The 25,496-nt window shown below is 37.8% G+C and overlaps 1 long non-coding RNA gene across 2 annotated transcripts; it reads left to right on the top strand.

Moving 5' to 3' along the window:
• The first annotated feature begins 3,687 nt into the window (after positions 1-3,687).
• On the top strand, positions 3,688-23,709 carry LOC133061486 (uncharacterized). Of its 2 annotated transcripts, XR_009693995.1 has the most exons (6): positions 3,688-3,721; positions 16,777-16,827; positions 19,663-19,741; positions 20,116-20,354; positions 20,459-20,501; positions 23,379-23,709. It is a non-coding gene; the product is annotated as an uncharacterized LOC133061486 (long non-coding RNA). The 2 variants fall into 2 exon arrangements; XR_009693996.1 differs by lacking the exon at positions 3,688-3,721 and having other exon boundaries at positions 16,770-16,827.
• The last annotated feature ends 1,787 nt before the right edge of the window (positions 23,710-25,496 follow it).

Raw genomic sequence — 25,496 nt, 5'->3', positions numbered from 1 at the left:
CTGCTCAAGCATTGTAGTATGGATTTTGTCCAAGAAGATGAACTCCCTCTTTTCTCATAATACAGAGCATGATAGACACTCACCATTTAACTAGCTACTTAAAAGTACTTTTCATGGAAGATGATGTAAAGAAAAACCTTTCATCATATCCACCTACTTGCAGCCTCACTTTTCTTTTTCTTTCAAATAAACCTCCCAAGAAGCTTGCCCTGAATGCCAAAAACTCCTGAAGTACATTCATTGACTCCTGAAGACAGAATTGGAGGGCAGACCTTAAAGGTCACATAGTTCAGCCACCCCCACAAACACTCTCACTTCCGAGCTTCTTCTGGGTTATGTCACCTCCCTTAGTTCCCAATGGAATGAGACATGTAAATTACAACAACTCATTCAGAAACACAAAGCAGCTGCTGATTTGACTTGGCCTCAGTATTTGTGTTTGAGAGAGGGTCCTGGTTGTCTGGTTCACTCCCCAAAATTATTATAGATGATTCAGTCGGGTCACATGACACGGGCTTTAAAAAATAACAACCCTCTTATTGATACATGACCTAAAACTAAGACAGAGGACTTTAGTTCTTGTGATGAAATATTTGGCTCTGTGGAAATGTCACTAGCTTTGTTTCTTTTCACATGGGAAGCCAATTTATATTTTCATATTAGGCTGATTTTCCTGTGTCATCCTTGTGGTATCTCAATAAATTGGACCACTCAAAAGGTGCTTTCTGCTCAGCAAGAATAAGCTACAAAATCCTTTTCAAATAAAGAGACTGTTAGAGTCATTCTCTCCCCTTTCCTTGCCCTCCCTGGCTGCTGGCTTGGTGACCTGGGGCTTTTACCTGGTGGTCTGATGAGTCATGGCATTAAAAAAAGAAGAGGATAACAAGGATGTTTGGGTGGTGAGATGGAGAGGCAATTAAAAACCTGCTGGGTGGGCTTTTTCCTGTAGGGCCTGGATGCTGATTTGGAAGATGTTAATGGATTCTCTTTGTGGTGCCTATTCTAGAAAATGGAGTAGGAAGGGAATGTGAAGCCAGACCCATCAGAACAGACTGTCCAGATTCTTAGTCTCCATTGATTTTATCCTCTTTGAAAGATCTCCAAAAAAGTTACTTAAAAAAAAAAAAATCAGTTATAAAGTTGACTTGGAAGAACAATCTGAACACAAGCAAGCTTGACCACAGAGGGAAGTGTGTCTAGTGGTAGGCTGTCATATAACTCCCTATCTTGTCTCTTAAACCAGTTCGCTCTGAGTTCTCTCTTTTTGCTGATACTGTTCACAACCTCCAAGAGCCAGCTAGACCAGAGACTTTGGAATCCTCTTCGATCCCCCTTCCGCATCCACTCACACATGGTAAGTTCTCAAATATTTCTTGTCATTTCCTTGCCAATGGCTACCACACAAGTTGAGGGCCTCATCTCATCACCATAGGCAGTGGTCTTTGAACTCTTGTCCATTCTCTTCACCCCATCCTATGTCCCCAGAATGATCTTTCTAAAATTCAAGTCCAAATACAACCATGCTTAAAAACCTTCAATGACTCATCTCATTAGGATCAAATTCATGGGATGAATGAATCTGATGCTAATAAAGCATGGAATGTGGGTTTACAAGCCAATCTGACCTATATTTGGGAGGCATATAGTTTAAGAGTGTGGATTCCAGAGTTTGATTGGGAGCCTAACTGGTCCCTTTACCATTTGTGTGATCTTCAGGAAGTACTGAACCTCTCTGAACTTCAGTTACTTCATTTGTAAAATAGGGAAAGTAACAAGATCTACCTCTTGAATTGTTGGAAGGATTAAATTATTGTTGTTTAGCTTTTAAGTCATGTCTGACTCTTCTGAGACCCCATGGGTTGTAGCCCACCAGGCTCCTCTGTCCATGTGATTTCCCAGTCAAGAATATTGACATGGGTTGCCATTTCCTTCTCCAGGGGGTCTTCCTGACCCAGGGATCACACTCACATCTCCTGCTCGGCAGGCAGATTCTTTACCATTGAGCCACCTGGGAAGTTGGAGGATTAAATTAGATAATGCAAAGCACACTTGACATGATGCCTGGCAGATAATTACTGCTCAGTGCTTGAAAAGTTTTACTACTTTGTTGTTTTCACCTTTCTAGCTTTAGTATTTGCTTTTTTTCAAACATTCTTAGCCATATTCAACTTTTGTCTGTCTCCAGATGATATTTTGATTTTCCACCATTTTTCAGGTCCTGCCCAGGAGGAAGAGGAAGACTTGATAGAAAAATGCTTAAAGGAGCTATGGATCCTTGAAAGTTGCTAGACTTTGGGTTGAATGGGTGTGGTGTAATCCATAATTGTTTCCCCACAATTATGCTGAGATATAAACCGTTTCTAGGATCAAAGCGTAAGACAGACTGTCTCCTTTATCAAGTGATTGGGTGGAGGCCAAGTTATAGTAGCAGATAAATCATACAAAGCTAGTGAAAACCAGCATTTCAGGAAGACAAGTTTAGTAAAAATGGGCATGCAGGGGGGAAATTCTGTGGAACACCATCCAGTAATGCCAGTAAGGGGCAGATTCTTAAAAGTGCCGCATCAGGTTGGGCAACTTTGCCTGGACTGACCTTCTTTGCTGATTTCTTTTCACATTTCAATGGTTATTTCAAATGTCCCTTGCCTATTTACCTTCCCTAACTCCTGCAGTCTTTATGTACCTACTCTTGGAAGCTCTCTAATTCATTGCTTCTATTAGAGCACATACCATGGTACATGTAGTCATCTCTGGCTTATTATAGGTCTTCCTTGTTAGGCTTTGACTTTGTCAGTCATAGTCAGATACATCATAGTATCAATCAAGTGATTGTTTGTTAAATGACAGTATGCAAAGCAAATTTCTTTCTAAGATATGTTTTTGACGTGGCTGAAATTTTTTCTGCTCTTCTGATTTGTCTCAGGTACAGAGTACTTTCAAAGGAAGAAAAATTTATAAGACCTTTGACTGACAACCTACAAAAGCAAAAGCTGAGTAAGGATACCAATACCTGAATCCAAGGATAATGGAAAAATAACATCTGACCGGAATAAATGGATCACATATAGAAGACATGCTACCGTGTGAGTAGAGTAGAAACAAATTAGGTTGATCCACAGAAAAGCAAGTAAGGGTTCTTGGAAAAATATAGGAAATGAAGAACTGGTAGTTCTGGCTGACCTGAGTGTAAAATGCTTCATTAATTTTGCTGGTAAATTCTTTTCCTGGCAATCTGGTTCTCTGGGTCTGCTATTTACCAACTGTGTGGTCTTGAGGAACACTTTGAGGCTCAAATTTCTCGTATGTAAAATGGAGTGAGAATGCTATTCTACCTACTTTATCAGTTTCAATTTTCAAAAAAGGGAATATGTAATAGCGTAGCTTTAGCTTGGTCATAGCATTTCCATGAATAAGTGAGGGTAAAAAAGAAATGCTGATTTGGGGTTGCTTGTCATCTTTTAACTAATGTAACATTTTGGAACCTGTGACTAAGCTTGAACTCATCACTGAGTAATACTTTGTGTTTTCACCTTAAAAATTAATGATTACCTAAAATATTGAGTGAATGCGTTCCTTATCAAAATTCTGAAACTGGTTTACTGCATTAGTCCAAGTCAGCAATGTAATTTTGCAGGCCTTTGTACTTTGTTTTTGAAGATTAGAATTCATTTATGAGTAGTTTGCTAGAATTCATATCACACACGAAGTAGAACATTTTAAGGTAAAATAAGTGTTTGAACTAAATGAATTTGCTTATACTCTTAACTTTTTGGTACCTGACATTGTAAAATTGTATTTTAATTGACAATGTGATATTAATATGCTTTAAGTGACTTTATAGGAATTTGATTGCTATTATAATTACAATTATAAATAGTTACAAGCCAGATAACAGAGAGCTTTTGGTACTAGCTTTCTAAGTAAATAAGAACTGGTCACTCATTGGGTGTAATTTGATATAATGTAGTAATGTTAACTTTCATATAACTGGATTTAAATAGCTTTTGCCTGTACTTGCTTCACTTAATATTAGTGATTGAGAAATATTTCCTGGCTAAGTAATTGATATATGAATGTGTAGAAGGTATTTGAAATATCTTAAACTATTTTTTTATTATCTCATTTACACTTTTCATTTTTTCATAAGCAGGTAGATAAAATTTGTTAAATATGGTAAACTTTCCTTTTCACTTCTAATGAAATCATACTTGGGAAGAATCTATTTAAAGTCATTTGTGAGAAGAGGTGTGAATAGTTGGTTCTATAAATAAAGGTTTTGCATATTTTGAAATAGGATATGATACCATCAAAAATTACAAGAACTGTCTGGAAATGCAAGGAATTTTAAACAAGCAGTTACTTGTTTTACAAAGTTCATTCAAATATGTATCCACCTTCCTTCATCCCAGGCAATTTTCTGCAGCTCTCTTCCAACTAATATTAAGTTGTAAGTGCTGAGCTAAATGAATTTATTTATGCTGTCATCTTTGGGTACCTGATGTTATAAATCTGGAAATCTAATTGGAAATATGATATCAATATGCTGTCTTTAGGAGTTTGATTATATGACTTATTTTATGAAGCAAGAACTAATAAAATTGCTAGTTATTTTAATCAAGAACCATTTGAATGCTTATAAATTAAAGATATTTAGATGTCAAGGCAATAAACCCTGTGAAATGAAATGGACCAGATAACTATTTAAAAGAATTCCCATCTGTCAAGTTGCATAAATAACACAGCCTAGAAGTGAGGATTAATTTTATCTCAGATAACATGTTATCTTGTTTTAATGTGATTAAAAACCCCCACTGGGTCTGATGCTAATCTCTCCTCCAAAGGCGTGGATCTTATCAAGTTTGAAGCTATTCTGGAAATAAGAGAGTACTCTACAGAAGAACTCTCAAGAGCCAGTATCAGTTTTTATAATCTGTTTCTGCGCTAATAAGAGAGTGGTTGAGTTTACACAGATTATCACTTGTGGCTGTCTCATCAGCTTGACATTGAACAGGAAGAGAACTCAAAGCTCAAGTAGGCCCAGACAAGGTCAGACAGGTAGAAACTGGGAGACCATTTTTTTAGTGGTTTACCTTAAGATGCTTTAGGTTTTTGTTTTTGTTTTTTTTAATCTTATCATCTCCTGACATCCCTAAAACTTCCTTCTCTAGCTTAGAGGCTTACATTATATAAAGAATCTTTGCTTTTAAAAATTCAATATGTTATTCATTAAAAAAAAACATTTATTGAGTATCTGTTATGGGCCAGTTACTGTGCTGAGGGGCTGGGGATGTAACTTTGAATGAGGACCGTGAGGTGACTTTCTTTCTGAGGCTCACACGGTAGTGAAGTTGGCATTACCTTGACAGTACACCAGGGCAGGGAGGACCTTGAAAGTGCCTTTCCTCTTTAAATGCTTTTTGTCACTGCCGCCTTCTGTTATGATACTGCCTATGTTTATGTCCTCCTGTCGCTTTATATTTGAACACAATGAATATCCATCTATCCATTCATTATTCTTTCAACAATGTCATTTGAGTGACTCTATCATCTTTCTAACAACTGAGTGATAGTCTTGCCCCCAGGCATCTTACGGTCTAGTGTGGGAGATAACATACAGGTATACATGATGATGATGATGCCCCGCCATTCAGAGTTATGGAAGTTCAGATAAAGGAGGGATTATTTCCAGTTGATAGGGTCAAGCAAGGCTTTGTGGATGAAGAGCTTGTAAAGGAGCCTTATGATTAGTGAGATTATGAACATATGGCAAAAAGAGAAAGGTAGCTCAGGTAAAGGACAAGAGAACAAAGGCATAAAATTGGAAACCCAGACAATCAAGAAAGCAAGAGTAAGCATTCAGTTTGGCTGACTTATTATCTCAGTTTTGATGGATCAGTTGGGAAGAGAAAAGAGATATAAAGAAGAGCATTAAAAGCATCTAATAGATACTTGTTTGCCAAAGGCCACTGCAAAATCCTCATGTATTTGGAAGCTTTCTTCAATGAGACACGCTTTGAAACTGTAGATGTTCTGCAACCACCCACTCCACGGTGCTGGTCCTCTAAGTTCCAATTCTCTTACACTACCTAGATATTTAGGAATGTACAGCATTAGACATGACAGATATTGGGGCGAAATAATCAACAATAGTTGGAAACATGTAACTTGGAAAGACATGTCTTCATTTTGAAATTTAATTTCAGACCAAACTTCTGGGATTTCAGGTCTGGTTACGAAGGTTGAACTTATACGAAGTTCAGCAAAGTTCACTTCTAGGGATCCTGGAGAGAATTAGGTGTAAATCAGAACCAGTCGAGGTGGCAGTCTGCACACACACATTCATCGGTACAGACAGACTTGCCCCAATCTTCTGTAGCTTTAGATGGAAACCATGTGAAATGCCTTGACAATGCATAGCTTTGGCTGGAAGCCTGGCCAGTTCAGTGCCTTCCATTTGAACCTGAACTTACTGCAGGGTCCATAATCTACCCCCAGAAAATAAGAAGCTTGAAGCAGTAGGTGGGCCCAAACTATTGGCTGTCCTTACTGCCCTAACCTATATTCTGTAAAATTTATGACAATGTGATCACCTCACATTTCCATGTAAATTAGAACATGAAAGGGGAAGCTGAAACTGCTGGGGCTTCCATGATTCGATTTTTCCAGTTGGCATCAATTTCTGTTCCTAGATAGAATTATGACAAAAAGAAAAGAATGGTAGAGAGCCAATATTGTTTTACTGTTGAAGGACTTACACTTTGAAGGTCATCAATTATGTTAGCATTTTAATCCACCTGTAAAATGTATGCTTTTTGAATTTTGAATTGTTTGGTGAGTGGTATTTAACTTAAAAAAGAATCAGAGCTGTGCCTACTAATGCCTTCAGTGCACTTCTCCTGGTTCAAGAAATCTAAAAACTTCAGCACTGCTGTATTGGGACTTTTCTCCTTTATACAAGTCAAAGGTGCAAATTTTAGACACAAAGAGATGCTGATGTTTCCTATTTGAATGTGCTTGAATAACTGAAGTGATGCTTTGGTACTTTGTTTAAGAACATTAGACAGAAAGTTGTGTGCAGTATGGCTTAATGTATATTTATCATAGCGACTGAAAATATATCTAAGCTTCAGGTCACTCCCTATACAGTACAATAAATAGTTACTGAGTCCTCAATGGTGTGAAAAAACTTTAAAAAGGGCTCCATGTCACATGAGTGAAATGTACAGATGAGGGCAATATGTTTCGATGTCGTAAAACAAGCTTGAAAGGCGGGCATCAAAATGAATCTATCTTTAAAAGTCTGCATTTCATATGGAGTGATAATGTGCATTTTATTGCTTATTTGCAAGGTCTGGTACAAAGGAGTACAATCTTCCTCTACCACTAGGCTGTAGCCATCAAGTACTTTTCAGACATGTTGGCTCCAATAAGAAAGAGGAAAGCATCTGTGTACTAATAGACATTATTTCCATATTTAAGATGTCTATCACCATAACAACCAAGTTTACTTATTTTTTTCCAAGTGACTTGCCTTCTTAGTTTAAACCATCAGGTTAAAATGAAAAAAGAAAAAAGAAAAAAAAAGGACAAAAGACCATACTTCCTTTCAGAGAAAGGTGTAATCACTGATTTTTCTTGCAATGTTCCAGAAGAAAGTGGCACTGCTGAGTGATACGTGCGCCCCAGGGCTAGCGGCTGGAGGGCAAAAACCACTTTTTATCCATGATTGACAAATAATACATAATGAGAAGAGAGAGGCAATTCAAGTTTTAAATTTCACTCTCTCTGGCTGTTCAGGGCAGCTGGGCACTCTTGTTCTCACTTGGTAAGCTTTGAGGTGCTGCCAGGAAAGGGGACCTGAGTGACAATTGTTTTGCTCCTCCTACGATCCCCTAAAGCTCTATAAATATGTGTGGCTTGCTCTTTCAAAGAGGATCCAGCTGCTAACAATTCCCCCATTTCTCCTTGGAATGAAAATCTTGGGGGTCTGGAAATGTCTTGCATGCTTATAATGACCACAGTAGAGTAAGGCTAAGATTTTAAATCCCAACAAGTGGCCTCACAAGCAGGGAGTCCATTGCTAACTGATGAGTAAGCAGTTGGAGGGAGAGGGGCCGAGTCCACTGAAAAGAAAAATCGAAGCAGATCTCTGTTGCTTTCATAAATAAGCTGTGTGAAGTAGTGTTGCAGATATTCAAAGGTTTTACATTTCACAATGTATAAATGTGTAAAAGAAAATCTAGGAAATGTGTAAAAGAAAAACCTGCAAATTAAGTAAAAAAAAAAAAGAAAACTAGAGATAGCTGGTGTTAACATTTTTGGTCTCTTTTAGATTTTTTTTCTATGTCTCTATCTCTATATTTTGTCTATATCAGTTCTCATACCTGTATCTTTATCTCTCTGTAACTGTATCTACAGACAATACATACTCTTATATACCTGCATGCATCCATCAGTCTAAGTAGCTATGTCATGCGGCCTTCTTCCTGATACTTCACTTCCAACTAAAGTTGTGCTGCATCACAACTACAAATGACAGTTCTATCCTTCCCAAATGATAGATACTTATCAGGCCTAAAATCTTGGATTCATCCTCTTCTCCTCTTTCTCTCTCATACCACTTCTATTGCACCAGCAATACCTGGTCAATCTTAAGCATTTACTCAGAATCCAACCAACTGTCACCTCCTCCTTCCTACCTCCCTGGTCCAGCCATCATCATCTTTTACATGGATTACTGTGACAATCTCTCAGCTGATCTCTGTGCTTCTGCTGTGGTCCCCTTCATCTTCATCAGGATGGCTAGGCTGAGCCTTGATAAATGCATGAGACTATTCATTCTTCTTCACTGAGATCTCTAATGGCTTCCCATCTCATTCAGAGTAAAGTCCAGAGTTTATACAACAGCTAAAGTTACTTGGGGTCTCTCAACGGGATGATGTTGGCATTGGAGGCAAAACAGTTTTCCACCATACAAAACAATCCTACAGAGTGTCTCTGCTCCCCTTAAGTGTAAGTAGTGTCCCAGAGTCATTGTAACAGCTAAAAAAACCTCTCCCCCACATTTCCAAATGCACCCGTGGGGGAACCCCTCTCCCCCCAACCCATGTTGGAGAACCATTCTGGCTTCCCCACCCACAATCCTCTCCCAAATCATCTCCACTATTTCCCCTAGCTTACTCTGTTGCAGCTTTGCTGCTCATGGGTAGACTAAGAGTCTGGTCTAACAGGGTGCCTTGCATTTGCTGCCATATTAACATAAATGTCATCTCAGTGAGGCTGCCTTCTTGCTCAACACTTCATATCTGCTATATTATTTTTGTTCCTTGGCATTTTTCAGTATTAAACATACTACTGGCTTCCTTATTACTCTTGGTCATTGTGGTCTAGCGTTCTGCCTCACTACAATGTAAACGTCATGAAGGCAGAGGATTGGTCTATTGTGTTCTAAAAATTTCAATAGTTAGAGCTCTCTTGGCACACAGTAGGCACCCAATAAATAATGATCGTTAGAGATTTAAAAAATAGATATTTTAATATATTGGGTGTTCAGAGAATTTATGAAGTTAGTGTTTCCTAATATTTTTTATGTCAAGAAACTTTCTGAAGATCAAGTGGAAGCTATGAATCCTCTCCCAAGGAAAGTGTATATTTTTGTGTATGCATGTGCACTTGAACATTCTTTTCCCAGAGCATTCTTAAAGACAGGTAGAAAGCTGACAACAGAGTTGAGTAGGCCATTGACAGGTAATTGGCTCTTCTCAAAAAAACATTGAGGGACCAGCCTGAATCTGGAAACCAGGAAGGAGGACCTGAAGCAAAGTCTTTTCCTACTCTGCTTATTTTTTACTGACTTGGAGGGAAGAATTGACTACATACATATTAAATTTGCAGAGATAGAAATAAAGGAGAGAGAGTTCTAGAATCAAATCCAACCTTGACGGGTTGGAATAATGGGCCAATATAAACATGATGAGACTTAATAGAGATAATTATGAAGTCCAAATGTCCACTTGTGGAAGTACACGATGGTAAAGACGAACTTTAACAGAAGTTGGGGGTTCCAGTCGAGTGCAACCACATGTGAGTCAACAGAGATTTGCCGCTGCCAAAGTTAACTAATTAAGCTTTAAGATTGCATAGATAAAGCTATTATAGTGAAATGATTCAATATCCTCTGCTATGCTCTGTTGGACATGATAATACCTGTAATGCTTTGGCCAGTTTGGGCTGCCAAGAATTTGGTGGAATATAATGAGAGAAGAAACAACCAGGGGATGAAGAGAGTCTTACTAACCAGAAGCCATAGGTGTTTCACCTGAAGAACGGAAGGCTTTGAGGCAACATGATGAAGAAAGTAAAAGTGTTGTTGCTCAGTTGTGTCTGACTCTTTGTGACCCCATGGACTAATAATAACTGCTGGCTAAAGCATGTCCTAATCTTTTTTTGAGACTCCATGGACTGTAGCCTGCCAGACTCCTATGTGCATGGGATTTTCCAGGCAAGAATACTGGAATGGGCTGCCATTTCCTTTTCCAGGAGATCTTCCTGACCCAGGGATGAAAAACAGGTCCCCCCTATTGTGGACAGCATCTTTACTGTTTGAGTCATCATGAAGGTCATGATTATCATCTTTAAATATAAAAAAAAGTCTGTCATGTGATTACCATTACCCCAGAGGGAAAATGAAGGACTATTGGGGGGAAAGTTAAAATAAGTCATTTTTTCCCTACATGTGAAAAAGAATTCTTTTGAAGTACAAATTGTGAAAATTTAAGTGGTGGCTTGCCCTCATTGGAGAATTGAAGATTTAAAAAATCAATTTGGTAGGAATGTCATAAAAATAATAAAAGCATTGGTTTGCTTTCTTCAGATCCCTCCTTGCTATGGAATTCTGTCACCTGCATAGTATTCTACTCCCTGCTTATGGGCCACTAGGAGGTAGCCCCCTGGCAATGTCTCAGTGTGACGTTCTGTAGTTGAAATGACAGTTTTGTTTCTTTGCATAGAATTTTTCTCTATTTCCACTAATACACCCAAATGTAACAACTGACTTAACTGCTTTAAAAAAAAAATATTGAGAGGGTGGGATGATTTGAGAGAATAGCATTAAAACATATACATTACCGTATGTAAAATAGATAGCCAGCAGGAGTCTGCGGTATGAAGCAGGGAACCCAAAGCAGGTGCTCTGTGACAACCTTGAGGGATAGGGTGGGGAGGAAGGTGGGAGGGGGGTTCAGGAGGGAGGGGACACATGTATGCCTATGGCCAATTCAGTTGATCTATGGCAGAGGCCATCACAATATTATAAAGTAATTATTCTCCAAATTTATTTATTTGGCTGTGCCAGGTCTTAAATGCAGCATACAAGATCTTTAGCTATGGCATGCAAACTCTTAGTTGGGGTCTAGTTCCCCAACCAGGGATTGAACTTGGGCCCTCAGCATTGGGAGCACAGAGTCTTAGCCACTGGACCATCAGGGAAGTCCCCTGACTTAACTTCTAATTGAGGCTTTCCTACATGAGGAGGGTAAGTTACTCTTTCAAAGATGGTTGAGAAAGTAGCTTTCACCAGGCCATTCTTGAAGGAGGTACAGAGCTCTCTGTAGAGTTAATGAGACTTAGGGATTCTTTTCTGAAGGAAAAAGGATCACCATTTCAAGTAGGAATTGAAAATGTGAATATACAGCATCCAACAGGTATCACAAATCAGTATAGCTCCCTCAGTGTAAGACAACCATGAATGATGGGCTATGGTGCACCAGACAGCCTGTACCATAATGAAAATTGGCAGGTTTTACTAATTCTAGCCAATTGTGTCACGTGGTTGGACAGACGCTGTCTTGCTAGATTTTCCCATTTTTTAAAAAACCAGAAATTTAGATTTTCACATGAGATCTTCTGCTTTTAATGCTGGAAAATAATTCAAATTAAAAATTAAACCCTCAAAAGAAATTACCCTGTGCTAACAACACACACGTCTTTCAGATTATCACAGATCACCAGTTCACGATCTCTACTGTAAAATCAGTGTCTGGGTTCTCTCCAAAGTTTGCTTCATCTTACAATGCACCCCTGGTGTTCCAGAATATCATTTATCAAACGGAATTCAACAAATGTTTCTGAGGCTCTAATAAGTGAAAATAGTTTCCTAGATATTTGGGAAAATGAACATGGAGAGCCATGATCTTTCTTCTCAAGGTTTACAGTTTTTAGTTAGGTTAAGACAAACACCAAGTTAATTATAACTTAAGACTAACATGTAGTTTTGTGAGTGGTACAATACAGTATGGAGAAGAGAATAGTTGGTAACGGGGAATTCAGGAAAGGTGCCTTAAGGAGGACCACTTGTGGTTAACCATGGGAGATGTTCATAAGTGACAAATGAAGGGAGAGACATTCTAAGGGAGCAGAAAGAAAACAAAGAAAGGTTCAGTGATAGTTGAGGGAGGGATATTTGAGGAACCCATGTTTAAGTACCAGTTTCCCTGGAGCAAAGGATAGATGTTAGGGATTTATGAGAAAGCTTCGCAGGAAGGTTAAAAATCAAAGGTAGGCTAAAGAGATTTGATTTAATATAATACACTGTATGTGAGAAACTGTATGATATCATAGAAAGAGGCATGTATTCCAGGGCCAAGTCTCAGCAGTATGACCAGTTAGCTGTGTAACCCTGAATAATTTTTTTCTAATTCACTACACCCATATTACTACTTGTCATATGAGGCATAACCTACTTCAAAATGCAGTGTGAAACATAAATTATATCAGTAAATCAATTCTTGTGAACCTTGGGAACTCATTATTAGTGGTGGGCATGCATTGAAGGTCTGTGACTAGGGGCCGGGTGTGATAAGACCTGTGCCTTGGGGAACTGGCTGGCAATGATGCTTTGAGTGCATTGTGGGACAGGCAAAAAAGCCACTAAAAAGTTAATTCATTTACAATAAACATATTTTCAAAGACACAATAATACATGTATAGCCTTCAGAGAAGTCAAGGGGTGGGTAGGGAGATGCAAAGTAAGTTTCTTTGAATGTTTCCCAACTACCCAACTATCTTTTCCTGAGGCAATCACAATGGCCAGTTTTTGTGTTTCCTCCCAGAGATTAACCACATGTTTATAAACATGCATGTATAAGCTGTTTCAGTGTTGGAACAATTTCCACTTCAGTGTAGGAAAACCTCTGTTCTGACGGGGTGTGAGACTGCATTCCATTTCAGACTGACAGGGAGAGACCAGACTGCCAAGGGTGTGGAATGTGGAGAAGTACCCCTGGGAGGTCACTTGGGGGGGCCTGTGGGATTTCCAGGTCACCAGGATGTCTCTTGTCTCCTTAGGCTTGGCTGATCCAGGATTGAAAAGCATTAACCTTTTAGTTATTAAGAACACCTCTATGGTTTGAGTTTAATCTAAAGGTCTGAAAGATGTTGGGTGGTCTCCCGTGATTCATTTCAAGTCTTTTGGAATTTGAAGCTGCAGCTGAGGATGAGACAGAGAGGAGATGAAAGAGTTCAAGCAGTTATTTTATATTGAAAAAAAAATTGAAAAATTGTTTTGTAAAACTCCTCAATGCCTTTGTTAATATCTGTAACTCAACTCCACTGAATTTGTCCAATTTTGTCTTCCTGTTCAATGTTGTTCAAACTTTGCATTCAGTTTGGGCAGTTTCTTTTAAGGGCCTAAAATATACCATGGACACTCCAGCGACTATGCCCTCACTGGTTTTGGTCCTCCTTAAAATACCTCTCTCCATCCTCCTTCATTTAGAAGGACCACTAAGTCTTCAAAATGCTCATTGAGTTTGTCTTATTCCATGAAGGCAGAATACCTTATTAGCTAAGCAATCACATGGTAGGATTTGACTACATGGGTTCATTTCCTAGTTCTGCTTTTTACTAACTTCTCAATGTGGGCAAGTTAATCTCTCTAAGCCTCAATTCATTTGTCTGTAAAATATTGATGCTAATGATTGCAATGTATAGGGTTGTAGTGGGATTAAATGATAAGCTATTAAACACATTTGGTACATGGTGACTATTCAAAGAGATGTTAGTGTGATGTTAGTAAGGCTTCTGTAGTTTTGGTATGATTTTCTTCATCCAGTCTTTTCTATATCACTATGCTCTGATACACAATTTAGTAATTAATTAAATGCTATCTTTTCTTGGCTATTGCTTCTTATATTTTAGATTGATGTCCTCAAATAGGTTTTAAGTTCTTTGAGGGCAGAAACTACGTATTTTAATTCTTTCTGGATATACTATCCGTTTTATAAATACTTAAATAATCAGTTAATATCAAGTATTTTTCAAAGTTAAATTAGTTTTAGAGAAGAGCACAATTTCTTCTTTGGAACGAGATTTGTGTTTTAAGAACAATTATGAGACATGAGTAAAAAGAAATTCTAAAATTAAAAATATATGTTTTGTACTTTGATGCAGTCAACGCTCCAAAACAGCATTTCCAGAAAATCTTTGTTTTCCTCTTGGTTTTATTAGACCTCTGAAAATCTTTATTTTTCATTTTAAAAAATCATGGTAAATAATAAGTCATATAAATCTCTTTGTAAATAAAACCTCATTACCAAGGAAGTATTTTTTTGTTACTGGGTTCTGAACAGATCACTGGTTAAAATTACTCTTGGACCATAGGAGTATCTGGCATTATATGAATCTTAATACCATCCCATTATTGGGTGCCTATCCCAAAGCTGAGTGCTTTCCATGAGAAACCTTGTTTTTCCTCTTTTACGCTAGCTTGCATGAAATCCTCTGGTTTACATTTTAAAGAGGCGATATGCATCCTTATATGAACATGAAGCACATTTGCAGAGGCCTCCTTTCCTTTACTTGGACTTATCCCAGTCATCCATTAACGTTTAATCTTGTCCATGCCTTGTGACATGGTCGCTTGCCAGCAGTATAAGAATTTCATAGCTCAAGCCAATTTATTTAATACTTAAAACATTTGTAGTTTTATTCCAAGTGTATATCAGAAGGAATATTTATGTTTCAGGATCTTAATTATCTCAGTTAATACCTCTTAAAAAACGAATGGATAGATATTGGAAGGGGCTTTCCTGGTGGCTCAGATGGTAAAGAATCTGCCTGTAAGAGGTAGAAGATACTGATGGTTGCCTATGTAGAAGTATACATTCTCCACTTATTTCTTCCCAAGAGAATCCCAATTTTGTGTATTCATTACCCTTTTATTAGCAGCCAAGAACCTCAGGGGCAGTTTACACTGCATGGCCATAATTCCATTACTCTATCACCTCAAACACTGGTATACAATGAGCATGCAACTCAATTTTAGCCAAACATATTTGAAGGGAGATTAGGAAAGAAGTTCCCTCTCTTTTATGGAAGAGTTCTGAAAACTAATTTTTTCTTCTCTAGGCTGTGGTCATTTGTTGCTGTGGGGCTTGTATCTTCTGATGCTATTCTGCTCCATCCTGAGAATCATGTTATGTAGGGAGTGGGACACAGTTGGGAGAACCGTGAAAGTGAAAGTTGCTCAGTCTTGTCCAACTCTTTGCAACCTCATGGACTATACAGTCCATGGAATTCTCCAGGCCAGAATACTGGAGTGGGTAGCTTTTCCCTTCTCTAGGGGATCTTCCCAACCCAGGCATTGAACCCAGGTCTCCCACATTGCAGGTGGATTCTTCACCAGCTAAGCCACCAGAGGGGTGGAACCCAACCAGAACCACTGGACAAAGCCTCCTCCAAGGTTCATCTTAACCCCTGAACTTCCAGCTATGAAAGGCAGTATTTTCCTTAATGTATAATCCATTTTGAACCTCTATTCCTTGTTACTGAGAACATGGTAAATGATATAGAAATACTCCGAATTTATGTACACAAGTATATTAATGCAATCACCACCACCTAATATTCTTACAAAGATCTTGAGGTATCTTTGAATTAATCCCTTGAAATTATACTTGAGTTTCTCACCATCACATTTATTGCTACTGTATTTCAACTTTGGAAAGACAACAGAATTAAAAAGAGCAAGGAAAAAACAGGGTATTCATTGTTAACTATGATTATTTCACCAAACCTGATCCATATTTAGTTGTTAGGACACATTTAAGGAAATGAGTCTGATCCATAAATGAAATGGAATCCTCTAGCCTCGAGGAATCAATATCAAATTGGACTATCTGATTTTAGAAATACTTATAAATTCAAGTTGACTGAAGTTTGAAAGTCAATGTTGATTCCCATCCCTTTTGAATAACATTAAGTATTTTTTCACAAAGCAATGCTTTCCAATCCCATCTATAATTATGGTGATACTCTATTTGTTCATCAAGAAAATCTATACTGGAATTCAGTAAAGCTTTTTAGTAAATTTTCAATTTATTTATTATGAGATAAAAAACCTAGAGACAAAAGAAATGGTCACATAAGTCTGTAAGACATACTACTTTTTCAGTTCAAGGAAATTCTTCATGTACATCTGCATTCAAGAACTTTTGCAATAATTCCAAGGTGTCTAAGAGGTAGAATGTAAGTGCCTAGGGGAGGGCTCTCTGTGTGTGGTCAGCATTTGTGCACAATGAAACCTATATGGGTTTTCACTTGCCTCCAAAAGTATATATATACATATATATGTATATATATATGTATATATATTATTGGGAAAAGAGAAATCAGCATAAAGTGAAGTGCTAGCAGCAAAGATTTATGCAATACTTATTGTGGCCAAGACTTTTACATTTGTTATTGTATTTAAGTTTCATAACAATCTTTGTTTTACAGATGAGGAGCTTAAGGCTTGGAGAAACTAACTTGTGAAGCTTCCTTGAGATGGTAATGGAGGAATGGGAATGTAAAGTTAGGTCTAGGTGCCTCTGGAGCCCATGCCCTTAATTGTGATGTCATGTTTCCTGAGAGTTCCAAGTTAGGGTGGAGACAGGAATTCAGAGCTCCTGAATTTCAGACTGGTCTGCACTTGTCTTATCTGGCTATTCAAAGTGAATGTAGCTTCAGAATTAGAGAATTTGATTGTGTAAACATTGCAAACCAGTAGCAGAGTAGAGATGCTTGGATTCTTAATCCACTCTGCCATTTACTGGCCATATCAGCTTGCACATTTTATTTATCTTCTCTGAGCCCCTACTTTTATTTCTTTAGTATGGAAAGAATACAAATTTCACTGTCTTTATCATGGGTTTTGAGGAGTCAATCCAATTGTATTTACTATAAAGTATAAAGGAAATGGCAACCCACTCCAGTATTCTTGCCTGGAAAATCCCATAGATGGAGGAGCCTGGTAGGCTACAGTCCATGGGGTCACAAAGAGTTGGACACAACTGAGTGATCACAATTCACATAGAAAAGCATGCATTATCATTATATCGCAAATTTCTCATTCCTTCTTACTACGTTTCCACATCCAGAAACACTAAATTATAATAATGGAAGAGATCTATTATTGTTATTGTTGTTGCTATTAATTAGGGAGGGAGTAAGAAAAAGGCAAAATGTTCCTGGGTTTATGCTGATTTTGGAAAACTTGATAATCTAGTACTGGAATAAGACTTCGGACCAGACTTTGACAGAATGGCCAAAAGCTGTACCACCAAGAAAAGCACTATTTTAAAAAAGGAAAACATTCCATTTCAACTTTCTCCTTTGTAAGATGTAGAGCAGAATTTAAAAGATGGCTTTTCACCTCTCCCCTGCAAAAGAAAAATAAATCCGACTCATGTAGCATATGCATTAGACACTTTTAATCTTTTTCTACATTTGAATGAACATAGGACATATTTTTATAATGTATAATTGCTTGAAATGGAAAGATTATGGACAAACTTACATGTAAAACAACTGAAAAAGTGGAGAGCAAAAATCATATTTAAAAACATCTACAACAATGAATGCTAGAGAGGGTGTGGAGAAAAGGGAACCCTCCAACACTGTTGGTGGAAATGTCAATTGGTATAGACACTATGGAGAACAGTACGGAGATAAATTTAAAAACTAACAATAAAACCAGCATATGATCCAGCAATCTTACTCTTGGACATGTAACTGGAGAAACTGTAATTTGAACGGATACATGCACCCCAATGTTCACTGTAGCACTATTTACAATAGTCTAGCACTATTTACAATTTACATGGAAGCTACCTAAATGTCTATTGACAGAAGAATGAATACAGAAGATGTGGTACATATATACCAAGGAGTATTACTCAGTCATAAAGAAAGAATGAAATAATGCCATTTGCAGCAACATGGATGAATGTAGAGATTGTCATACTGAGTGAAGTCAGACAGAAAAAGACAAATATCATATGATATCATTTATATGTGAAATCTAAAGAAATAGTACAAATGAATCTATTTACAAGATGGAAGGTGAGTTACAGTTGAAGGAACAAACCCATGGTCACCAACAGGGAAAGGGAGAAGCAGGATAAATTGGGAGATGGAAATTGACATATACACACTACTTTATACAGAATAGAATAGATACAGATAGAATAGGTGACTAATAAGAACCTACTGAATAGCACAGGGAACTCTATATTCAATACTGTGTAATGACTTGTATGGAAATAGAATCTAAAAAAGAGTGGATATATGTGTAATGGACTCACCTTGCTACACAGCACAAACTAACACAACATTGTAAATCAACTATACACCATTTAAAAAATTAATTTAAAAATTATGCTGATAATAAAAAATCATATTAAAAAATCAATTGGAAAAATCCATTAGTAAACAGATCCTGTCAAAGCAGTGAGTTTCAGATCTAATGAATTCCTTACCACACAGATATTCCAAGTGCAGTGTTAATATGTTTCTTTTTTTTACGCTGATGTTTCACTCAGGTTGATTTTTCTAGAATTGAATGCAGTTAAAACCTAGCTTTCCAATGCCAACTAATTAGGGATAGAGTTTGTTGGATTTTCATCATGCAGAAAGATAATATGAAATAGAAAAAGCTCTAAGGTAGACATGTTCTAGGTTCTGGTACTTACAGGCTCTACAAAAGTAACTGTAACACATTGTGTTGAAAGATTTCAATTTTAACATCTGTTAAATGGAAATAATATGTGCTTCATTTACTTTAAGCTTACTATAAATGTAAAATAAAATACACTCCATAGTGCATGGTAAACTAAACACCAGCTTAGAATTCTATTAATATCTTTCTCAGTGTTTCTGTGCATATCTGTAATTATTCTTTTAATAATAATGATTATTGTTGAAGTTTTAGAAAACAAAAATTCTAGCTGTTCTTTTATGATGGCTTCTGAATGGGATGTATACTAATGCTCAAAAAATAATGAAATCAAATAGTTATTTGCTGTCTCAGTTTTTATTTGGGAATCTATATACCATAAATTGTTTGAAAAACTGCTTTTAAAGCAGTCTATGAGCCCTTTATACTGTTTGGCTCTTGTGATTTAGAGGAATCCCTTGGTAAATCCTTTGAATGTGAATTATTACAATGCTATTATCTAAAATTTATATTAATTCTAATATTTTTAATGTATATTCAGGGATGGTCTATATACTTTTTAAAAAAAGACCCATAACTACTTTGAGCATTAAAATATTTCTATTATTTCTTCAAAAACAAGAGAAAAATCAAATTAGTAAACCTTTTTCCTTTCACCATTCTGGCAGGCTACTTATGTGAACTGAAATACGGATAAGGAAGCATATCTGGTTCTAATTTCTGAACTCAACACCAGATGTTTTCAAGGTTCGCCTTTTTGTTTTTTTTTTTTAAATTAACTTTCATGAAGCCATCTCAGCCCAAGGGGTGGGATGGAGGGAAATCACCGAAGACTAAAAATTTGAATTTATATTTTACTATTAAACCATGCTTATGAGGAACATCTCTAGTGAATCATCCAAAATGACCAGAGACCCTTTCAGGATAAATATTATTATATACACTGTCCATATTATTGTTAAATCTTTTAAAATAGGATGTGCAAGTTTTTCTGAAACAGAAACACCATGTTCCTTATAAAGCCCCTCACACTGCAGGAGGAGAGAGAAGACCTTGAAAACTTTACATCCCAGGAGCCTTGTAAGACAGTCAGTTTTGTGATCCTTATTTGCTCTTCCCAGGCGGCACAGTGGTAAAGAATCCGCCTCCAATATAGGAGATGCAGAAGATGTGGGTTCAATCCCTGGGTCGGGAAGATCTCCTGGAGTAGGAAATGGCAACGTACTCCAGTGTTCTTTGCCTGGAAAATTCCATAGAGGAACCTGGCGGGCTACAGTCCTTGGGGTCCAAAGAATCGGACACAATTGAACCTGCACACCCTTTGCTCTACAAATTTGTGCCGTGGAGTCACGTGAGTCACGTGAGTTAACTGCTGAGTATGGGAATGCTCTAGCCCTTTATGAAATTAAAACATTTACCTTTTAAACAGTCATTTCCAAGTTGTTGCCCAAATGTCTTTTTCAGGCTCCTTGTGGTTGGAAAGAAATGTAATTTTTGACAACTTCAGGTAAGCTATTAACCAAATAAAATAACCAAATGTTGAAATGACTATAGTTATTCATACCTGGACTTCCCTAGTGGCTCAGACAGTAAAGAATCTGCCTGCAACACAGGAGATGCAGGTTCAATCCCTGGATCAGGAAGATCCCCTCAAGGAGGAAATGGCAACTCACTTCAGTATTCTTGCCAGGGAAATCCTGTGGACGGAGGAACCTGGTGGGCTACAGTCCATGGGACCACAAAGAGTCAGACACAACTAAGCGACTAACAGTTTCACTTTCACTTGTAGTTACTTATATGTGTTGCTTTTTCCTTAAAATAAGTACTATGGACATGTATATTTATCTATTTATATTAATATTGCATTTAGTGAGTTTTCCCTTCTTTGCATACACTAAAGGGAGATTAGAATTGCAAATGGGGTTGTGTCTAAACTAAAAGAGCATCTACTAACATTAATTCAACAAATGAGTGTTAAGGGCACTCTGGAAATGGAGATCTAAGATGCCTATGTATAAAGCCGAATCTGTAAATAAAGAGAAATAAGCATGAGAAAACTGCAGTCATGTATCATAAGAACTCAGAGTATTGGTAGACTTTCATTCAGTCTTCATTTATTCAGCAGTGTTTATTGGTCACCTGCTGTATTCTGGACTTCAGAAATACCATGGGGAAAGTTGAGAGACAGCTACAGGCCTTTTCTTCTTGGAGCTTACCTTCACAGTTGTCCAGGAGACATTCTCATCCAGATACATATCAAAAACAATGCATGTAAAATTGAGCTAAATATTTCTACCCTGAAGTCAGCTTTTCCTTCTGGTATCCTCATTTCTGTTAATGACACTTCTGTTCCTTTAGCTCCTAAGGCCTCAAACATGAAATTGTTATGTCTTTTACTTTGCCTCTCATAATAATGGTACTGTTTGCTTTCCAAATACCTTGCCATCTTTTCTTTTCTATCCCCCCTCCCCTTTTACTCCTCACTATCCTTAACCTGGCATATTGCAAAGTCTCCTATCAGATTTCACTTGTCTTCATTATTTTTCCTCTCTCATTTATGTGGATAAAGCTGCTAAATAATTCTTCCTAAAGAAGAATACTAATCACATCACTGCCTTGTTCAGGAGCCCTCAATGTCCCCCTAATCTTTGTCTAATTAAGCAAAATCTCCCAGTCTGTTACTTATAACTACCATAATAGCCCCAATCCCACTACCCAATGAATATAAATTATATTTATGTCCAAATTATAATGGTGCTGAGCTACCCCCTGCAGACAATGTTCCTTAACCTTCTGGTTCTGATTACCTAACTGTGCTTAGAATTACCAAAAAAAAAAAAAAAAGAGGAAGGAAAAAAAGCTGTTTTCAGCTTGTGTACTTGGTTTTCCTAAAGATTGTTGTCTTCCTTTATATTCCAGTAACAATGGCACAGGCCCTCTTCTGCCTCTCTGATTATATACTCTTTTGTCAATTTTCCATTCTAGATGGTGAGAATCTAAAGAATGGAACTGACAAGGCAGGGCCCTCCTCTGTGGGTGGAGAAAGGGAAGAAATGACATAAAAAAGTGAGATTCCTCTTGAGCCAGTCAGTGGATGGGGAAGGCTGGCAACAGTCATATGTTAATAATTTTGGTCCCAATCACACCCATTTGCCAGCTGTAGTCAACACTTGGCATCTTCCAACTTCTTCCTCTCTGCTTTCCTCTTGTCAACGCCTGCTGCATAAAAAACTCATTGAAGGAGACTGACTGCTGCTTCATCATGAGAACATCCACACTGGTGCCAAGAGCTGGCTCCCAAGGCTGACTCCTGTACCTCAGCCCCCAGATGAATGGGACCATGGGCTCTTTCCCTGCTCCTCCCCGCCCCCAATACATCTGATTACTTGTCTCCGTGTCTTCCCCCTTTCTGTATGATACCACCTCATTTCTTCTTGTTGTAGTCCTGTCACTTAAGTTCCATATCTCATGCCAGCTAGTCTCTGATGCTTTTTCCAATTTCTTTAACATCAGGATAACCTTACTCTGTGCCAAAGAAGCATTCCCAACTACCTGGAATAATCTGCATAAGTCAAGATCAATTTCCCCATTTAAATCAAAAAGAGTAACAAGCACTTCTATTTATCAGCTTGCCTGTGGGGGCTGCCACATGGTAACAGCATAAAGAAAATTCATAATTTACTTCATCCTCATACTTTGAAAATATGTAATTCCTGATAAATTTTAAACATTTTGAGAGATGTACCTTATTTTGAAATCTTTGCATAAAAGGATACTTGATACTAATGAATCTATCTACAGGGCAGCATGGAGATGCAGACATAGAGAACACTTTTGGACACAGTGGGGGAGGGAGAAGGTGGAATGATTTGAGAGGGTAAATATATGTATTACCATATGTAAAATAGATCAGTTCAGTTCAGTTCATTCGCTCAGTCATGTCTGACTCTTTGCGACCCCATGAATCACAGCATGCCAGGCCTCCCTGTCCATCACCAACTCCCAGAGTTTACTCAAACTTATGTCCATAGAGTCGGTGATGCCATCCAGCCATCTCATCCTCTGTCGTCCCCTTCTTCTCCTGCCCCCAATCCCTCCCAGCATCAGGGTCTTTTCCAATGAGGTGGAAAAGTCTTCACATGAGGTGGCCAAAGTATTGGAGTTTCAGCTTCAGCATCAGTCCTTCCAATGAACACTCAGGACTGGTTGGATCTCCCTGCAGTCCAAGGGACTCTCAAGAGTCTTCTCCAACACCAGGGTGAAAGAGGAGAGTGGAAAAAGTTGGCTTAAAGCTCAACATTCAGAAAACTAAGATCATGGCATCTGGTTTCATGGGAAATAGATGGGGAAACAGTGGAAACAGTGGCTGACTTTATTTTTTTAGGCTTCAAAATCACTGCTGATGGTGATCGCAGCCATGAAATTAAAAGACGCTTACTCCTTGGAAGGAAAGTTATGACCAACCTAGATAACAGAGGCATTATTACTTTGCCAACAAAGGTCCATCTAGTCAAGACTATGGTTTTTCCAGTGGTCATGTATGGATGTGAGAGTTGGACTGTGAAGAAAGCTGAGTGCTGAAGAGTTGATGCTTTTGATCTGATGAACAGTTGATGCTTTTGAACTGTGGTGTTGGAGAAGACTCTTGAAAGTCCCTTGGACTGCAGCTAGTTGGACTTTGCTGTAGAACACAGGGAACTCAAAGCCAATGCTTTGTGACAACCTAGAGGGGTGGGATGGGGAGGGAGGTGGGAGGGAGATTCAAGAGGGAGGGGACATTTACCCATGACTGATTCATGCAGATGTAGGCAGAAACCATTACAATATTGTATAGTAATTATCCTCCAATTAAAAATAAAATAGTTTTAAAAAACGATACCTGAAATGTCTCTATTTGTCCATAACTATCTTAGCTAAAATCTAACTGAAGAATATTCAGGACTATAGGCATAAAAGGTAAGTGTGTATGATATCAGAATATTCAATTTTAAAAAATAAAGGTTCATATGAATCTAGGGCAAACAGCAGTGAGTACCGACCTTCAGGAGATAATTTTCTATAGATGAGACTAATCTCACAGTATGGTGTTTAAAAGGTCTGGAAAAACTGGAGTATGCAACCATACTCCATTTGAAACCCATTTTCCCCTTGAGGTATTAATAAAATTTGACTCAAAGTTCCTAAAATTTAATGTTTATCTCCTCTTTGTCTATTTCACTTCTCTGTTAAAACATGTAGCCCCAGCTGCCCTCCTGCCATCTGTTTTAAAAACTAAGTTAAAAAGTGAATAAGTTTACTGATTGATCTATGTGAAGTGAAGCAGGTTGAAGTTCTGCACCTTTATGGGAGATATTAGGGGAATGGGGGTCTCACTGTGTAGTGGCAGCCTTTGTCAGCACTCTTTTTTTTCCCCCTTCTCTCCTCTCATTTTCCTTTAATTTCCACTCCTGTCCAGAGGAAAGGAGTGGAAATTAAAGTTATTCCTCTCTGATATCCCAGGAAATTCTTCTACTTTGTCTAGCAGAACAGTTTGAAGAGCAGCCTACTTGTATCTTTAATCCCAAGTGTTTATGAAATTTTTTCTGAAGCATGTCAGTGTCTTTCCTGAAAAGAATTCTGGCCGACACATTTTCCCCCCATATTTTCTTTTACTAAGGCAGACTAGAAATCATAACTTAGATCACACTGATGGATGGAATGAACATACATTTTATGTGATAACATGAAGACAGAGTCATTTTATTTTTGGGATTTGTTGCAGGAATAGATTGGGTCTATTGGGCTTGATTGCAGGGTGCCTAATCTAGTACCAACAAATGAAGGTTTGTTTTTTTCCTTTATAATTTAAGTTTTAAATTGAGGTGGGTGTGAAGATCCCCTGGAGAAGAATATTACAACCCACTCCAGTATTCTTTCCTGGGAAATCCCATGGACAGAGGAGCTTAGCGGCTACAGTCTATAGGGTCACAAAGAATTGGACATGACTTAAGAGACTTAGCTTAAATGCATAGTTAATTTAGAAGGTATGTTTGTTTCAAAGGTACAACAAAGTGGTTCAGTTATACATATCCATCTATCTATCCTTTTTCAGATTCTTTTCCATTATAGGTTATTACAAAATATTGAGTATAGCACAGGGAACTATACACAATATCTTGTAATAGTAGGTCCTTACTGCTTACCTATCTTATACAGAGTAATGTGTATATTAGTCCCAAATTCCTAATTTAGCTCCCCCTGCCCTATCCCCTTTGGTCACTGTCAGTCTGTTTTCTATGTCTGTGAGTCTACTTCTGTTTTGTAAATAAGTTTATTTGCATGCTACTGGTAGAAGTTAACAATAACTTAGATATCAGACAACTATAGCAGTTACTTCTGTGAATGTCGCTCACACTTTAGAGATGGCCCACTGCAATGACCAGGTAAGTCTGTTTCATAGGATACATTTTAAAACATGAGGGAAATACACGTTAAACATTTTCAGAAGAGTGAGCAAATAATT

This window comes from Dama dama, chromosome 9 (assembly GCF_033118175.1).
Source record: "Dama dama isolate Ldn47 chromosome 9, ASM3311817v1, whole genome shotgun sequence".
Classification (NCBI taxonomy): Eukaryota; Metazoa; Chordata; class Mammalia; order Artiodactyla; family Cervidae; genus Dama; species Dama dama.
Note: the sequence above shows the minus strand (reverse complement) of the source record. Positions and strands in the feature narration are given on the sequence as shown.